Raw genomic sequence first — 6,578 nt, 5'->3', positions numbered from 1 at the left:
AATTTGGTACATTCCACTACTACCACGAAGGGGGGTGGCTCATGGATGAATGCAATGTGCCTCTGTTTATAAACGCTCATTTCCCCACTGGATATGTATAGATTTAGACATCATGCCTATGAATGACCCCGCTGTGTCCCCATAACCTACACAGTATGCAGGAGTCCAACCGTACGAAAACAATTCTTTTGGTGAAGGTCGATTCTGTGAGCGTCATCCACCTCGCGCATCTCCTCTGAGGCTGTTACATTTACATATATCCTGCAGCAGACAGAGAAGTCTTTGCTAATTCAGTGGAGGAACAATACAATTCAAATTGACTCTACACTTTATTTTAAACGTGTTTAGATAATGAAAAGACTTTAGATTTTAAGAGAATCTGAGGAAGAGGCTGCATTTTCTAGATTATTATAGAAATGTGGTGTGGTTTTAAAAGACTGGGACAATTTAATACTTTGGACAATGCATGGTACATACTTACATGAACACAGAAAATAGAGCATATTGCATAACAATGTAAAAATGCAACAACAACAACAACAATGATAAAAACTAAAATAATACTATGTTCCTGTTCACCACCACATAATGGGAAAACAGGTAAGTAACGGGCAACATGCAAGTGAAAAAGGGACACGTGGTTGGTGTCTGGAATCATCTGCAACTTCAAAAGACTGAAATAAAGTTTGTCTATACATTTTATATGGTCTGTATGTTTAATTTAACTATTTGATAAATCTATGAGCTAATTTATGAGATTTGGACCTCATCATGGTATTCAAGACAAGACAATATTTTCTTGATCAAATTTAAATGATACAAAGTTTGAGTTTTACATCCTATTTAGTTGTACAGGTGTAGTGTTATGTAGCAATTATTTAACTTGTGTATGTGTTATTATATACTGGTTACAGTTTCAGTGACAACCAACACAAACAGTATATCTTAAACAACCTGACAGCAAAGTAGATAACATGAGCTCCAGCTCAAGCAGAAGAATGCTGCTTACACAGAAATGCTACACTATAGCATTCACTTGCATAAGAAAGGAAGGCATTTTCTGGACAATAAGAAATCTTACTTCTGATATTAAACCTTTTTTATTATAAATAAATAATACAACTTTACTTTACTTTTGCATACCAACGACATTGTTGGTGTTTGTTGAATTATGATGATCATACTATGATGTTACATGAAATAAATAAAACTTCTATTTTCATGTGAAACGCAAAGGTATCTTTTCCACCAAATTACAAACGGGGCCACCATAAGGGGTTTCTTCAATTTTAAGTTGTATAAAGAGAGTATTTGGTGTAGTTAAGTTTAAGTAGTAATAAGTATGGTCAAGTCACAGCAACACTGTTGGAGAATGAGAGAGTATCTCTTATCTTAAGTAAACTAAAGGATAATACATAAGTGCACTCATTCACCTCACTATCATTGCCGATTCTGGTTCAGGAGTTCCATCGAGAAAATCATTGTCCATTGGAAGCTGTCTTGATTACACTGTGTACATGTACGAGTTCAAACTGAGAAATTGATAAAATGGGAGAAATGGATAAGTTTGACTACAAACAGCAAAGACGCACTTCTCTCACTTTAAATCTAATAATAGTTTGGGCATAAAGACTGTTAGACAACAGAATAAATGTCTACCCCTATGATTTGTTCATGTTTGTTTTTCTTTTCCTCAATAAAATATCTGGTATTTGTCCTGAACGATACCGCAGACACACAGGTCCTAATTTGTCCAAATGAAGTGGAAACGGTAGGATGCTATTTTAGAGGAATCACATTTAAGGTGATGTAACTGTTGCCTTCTTTTGATTTTTTTTTTTAAATATCCGTAGAGGAGAGAACTAAATAGCCTGTACTATCTTATTCTCTCTCAAAGCTGGGCTCGATTTTTCTGTGTAATTCACCGCGACTGAATTCATGCAAGTGTAAATTGAACAGGAGAGACAAACACCACCCACGCTCATGTCCTGAGTTGCCCCAGTGCCTTGTATGATATCCACCCACTGTGTGTCTGAGGAGCACCAAAGACCTGACTACACACACTCACAGTATTCGTTATTATGTCTTTGTCAGGCACAAATGTGTGTGTGAGAGGGTGCATTGGATGCTCCCACTAATCCGATTACTTCCAGTTCATTGAGACTTCCACTGCTCTTCACAGCTCTCCCCTGATGAAGGATTTATCTCAGGGGCTGCGTTGTTTAGCTTGTTGTCCTCGTTCTACAAATTGCCCAGGAGGTTGCCTGCTCTTTTAGAGAGACCTGCCGAATGAACAAACTGATTGATTACTGCTAATAGCCTCCATCTTAGCAGCAGGGCAGCATATGAGAGCAGTAAAAGAAACCAAAGCTTATGCCGTCTGTCAGCTCATACTATATTTTTGACTGATGAAAGTGTAGTTTATTTATACATTATTGAGGTAACTGCCACTACAAAACCCACTCATCTATCTTTTGACTCTGAAGTGACTGGACACATGCTAATTTCACTCCTTGGTCAAACGATTCTGCAGTTAAAAGGTGAAAGAGCGCCTAAGTTTTCTGTGCATTTCTGACATCGATCATGAGGCACTGGGAGAAAAAACTGGAAGGCAAACTTTTCTACTGGCAATGAAGAGGGCTAAATCGTCTCTTTTTAGCTGGTTTAACCGTGTTTAAAGAAGTTGCGTATGCCCACTAATTTAGGTGTGGCGTAATAGGAAATGTAAATGGTCCGTATTTATATAGAGCTTTTCTAGTCTTCATGACCACTCAAAGTGCTTTGACGTACAGTTTTTGCCATAATCTCACTCACACACACAATAATACAGTGCATCTATGTGCAGCATACATCTATCTATGAGAAGGGGCAATTATGGGTTCAGTATCTTGCTGGCCTAAGGACACTTCGGCATGCGGAATTGGGAAGACTAGAATCCAATGTTGCCGGATGGATAATGTTGAAGTATTGCACCCGAAGCTTAAATTTATTGTAAATCGGAAAAAAATGCGTACACGATCAGGGTAGGGATGAGCTGCTCAATTCTGTCATTTCAAAGCTGTGTTAAAGTGCTGTTGATTTGAAACAATGCTCCGAAATGTGGTCCGAAACGTTCATGTCACGTGACCATGGCTAAGTGATGCTTCAGTGCATCCCACCGTGGGTAGGAACTATGGGTATATGACGCACATTCATCACCACAAGCAATACATAGACGTGATCCAATTTTTACACCTGATAATGATCAGATTCACAACATGATTACATTTTCGTACATCAAGGAAATAATGGCATTATTGATGATACATTGTACTGAGGGCAAAATTATCGTACAAATTCAATAACTATCATATATCTGGCAACACTTCTGGGATCAATCACCATCTGTGCGAAGCGTAGTAGCTTGGTTTGAAAAAGCTATAAAAATGTGGTTGTTAATTTTAGCCTTGCCGTAGCTAACACCATCCACCGTGGTCAGCACCCAGGTTGGAGTGTGTCAGTATTGTGAATTTTCGCAATTATAAGTTTAGAGTCTAAAGGCAAAAAAACCTCCATGAAATTGCGCCTAGGCACAGCGTTTCTCTCCGCTAAATGCTAACATCATGTTAATATGCAGAATATGTTGAGCAGGTATAGGTTTTAATATTTCAGCATTTAGGTACAGCATGCCCACCGTTGTTAATTGTAAATGAACATGCATTTCGGCTTAAAGTCAACAGTTTTGCCAAGGTCATTAGGATTCATCCTCTAGGGATTGCAAAAAAATTCAAACCAAGCTATTGATATGTTTTAGTCTGGACCAAAGATATTGACCTTTTATAATCACCACATATTACCATTTTGTCTTGAACGGCAAATACTATTTTGGAAGAAGTTCGCCCTTCTGTAGCTTCATCTTTGAAAGAGAGGAAAGTGTATTTCAGCGAAAACAAAACATTGTGGTTTCATGTGGGGTCTGGGAAATGGGAAGTGAAAGGTGATGCTTATCTGAGGCTTCTCAGCACAAGTTTAAAAAGCCAGTTGGCCATCCTCTGCGTATTCCCATGAGATGACGTGGGTAAGTTACAGAGTACACAGCGCTGTGGGAGCTGAGCAACAAGGCTGACAAGTATTGTATTATGTATGATGGTGATTGTGAGTGATTCTAGGTTTAGCGGTTTGGGATTTTGTCAATTCCTACAGCAGCAGCAGAGGAGTGCAGCCGGTGGCTTTGGCTAATGTGGTAGTTGTGGCTGTAGGTGATAATGAAGATTTCAAAGTGTCAGAGGCAGACAAGTGCTCAATGTATGGAGCCAAAGAAGAACAAATGTCTCTGGTGAGTACACAGTATGTTTTGTTCCCTGGTGTCACAGGCCTGGGCTCTGACCATGAACCCTGGTTCCTATCTCGAGGTGAACCTTTATTTGTTGATGAAAACAAATCCACAGCCACTTTAGTGGCTCTGTCAGGCCACACTTAATGTTTAACATTGTAACAATTTTAATAATCACTTATTAAAATTATGATGACTATGTAAATTAAGTGGTTTACATAAACCATTTATTTGTGGCTAGAAAACATATTTTGACTAAATAGCCTTATGTACAAGAAGACAAACACACACAAGAAGACAACAACAAATAAAAAAATCATGTTTATTGACATCAATGAAGATATACACTTTAAAAGTAACATTATATATATTTTTTTACTTTTATTGATAAACATTGTTGTGCAATAGTAGGAGTAGAATTGACGTTGGCTAATTATTAATAATCATGAAATATGATTATTAAAATAACAATTATTTCTTAAATAATCAAAAATGATAAAGCTATTAATTAAGAATAGTAACACATTTAATTCGAAATGATACGGTTATCCATTAGTAATAGTTAAAATAATTAATGAAAATACAATCATCAATTAAGAATAATACAAATCTGTAATCGTTGCTTATTGTCGCGGGGCACCACCCTTGTTACAGGGACCAACAATCAATCTTTAAATATCAGTCTCATAATGATAAAGGTCAAATCAATAATCTCAATATTTAATATTAATAATTACTTAATTAACAGTGAAGGCTTCTAAGTTCGAGCACAGGCAATCATAATCCAGCTGCAATCACATACATATGCACAAATAATCACAGACTACAGATACTTTGATTACAAAAGCATTTATTAAAAAGGGGAAATAAAGTTATAATGTTATTCAATGACTCATCATTTTAACAAGCTCCGATATTTCAAAGGTAAACACAGCAGCAGCACTTATCACAATTCAGAAAATACGGTCTACCTATGAATGTCTGTCTCGGTGTGTGTGTGTGTGTCTGTGTCAAACTGTCTCTCTGTTTGTGTATCTATGTGTGTGCATGTGAAATACAGTTAGTGTTATTTAATGATTCATCATTTTAACAAACTCCCATATTTCAAAGATAACAACAGCAGCCGCTTATCACAATTTAGAAAACACATATATTCATCTATGTGTATCTGTGTGTGTGTATCTGTCTGTGTCTATCAATGTGTCTCTGTGTCTGTCTCTGTGTGGGTGTGTGTGGGTGTGTGTGTGTGTGTGTGGGTGTGAGAGAGCGAGAGAGAAAAAGAAGAGGGTGTGGCAATGACGCAGTCACGTGGTGACGTCACATCTAAGATGGCGGCCGATCATGATTCGTCGAATCAAGGCCTAAAAACTCTCAAAATGGCGGATTGACTACAAAACAAGATGGCGGAGCCGTTACGAATTTAGAGCCAGAATAGGAGGAGAGGGAGAGAGGAGGCGTGGTTTAACTTGCGTTATTCAAAATGGAGTCTATGTTAATGACACCATGTGGCCGGAGCTCACACTGGTGGTCGTCACATGAATTACACCAAGGGATTTTCAGACAAAGAGAATTCTTTGTCTCTGCTTTGGCGTTCGGCCGCATGGCTTCCAGATGTGTCCAGCCTCTCTGAATATAGATTTAACTATGTTACCTGAACTGTATTCTAAATACAGATCGGATGTGTGTATAAACAGGTTTAGGAGAAAAGAGAGAGGGAGAGAGATCAGGAAACATCGTCAGAGACAACTGCTAGCAAAGCAGGCAGTCCAGTTACATGAGATTTATCTTTTAACAGATGTAAATCTCCGCACAATATCTCTGACGGTAACATGCAAAAAGGAAGCGCCGGTTTGTTACCGCGCGCTTCTCAAAAACACAGTAAACAAAGGAACAGGATGTGACCATAGACGGATTACCGCATGGGCAAAGTGGGCGTGTGCCCAGGGCCCCAGAGCCAATGGGGGCCCTTGGCCTTCAGATTTTTTTTTTTTTTTTTTTTTTTTTTTTTAGTAAAAAAAATAAAATAAAAGAATAAAAAAATATATATTGGAATGGATATGCTTTTGAAAATGTAGTATGATAATAAAATAATTTGAATTTTTGAGAAATTATAAGATTAAATGTGTGATGACACAATGACGTACGCACGCTGGAGGTCAAACGTACAATGCGTTTTCAAAATGGAGAATCGAGCGCTGAGTGGAGCAGCTAAAAGAAAGCAAAGGAAAGAAAAAGAAGCCAAAGATGTCTCTTTGTTGCAGCAAAT

Source organism: Platichthys flesus, chromosome 6 (assembly GCF_949316205.1).
Source record: "Platichthys flesus chromosome 6, fPlaFle2.1, whole genome shotgun sequence".
NCBI classification, from domain to species: domain Eukaryota; kingdom Metazoa; phylum Chordata; class Actinopteri; order Pleuronectiformes; family Pleuronectidae; genus Platichthys; species Platichthys flesus.
This window is presented reverse-complemented; position numbering follows the sequence as displayed.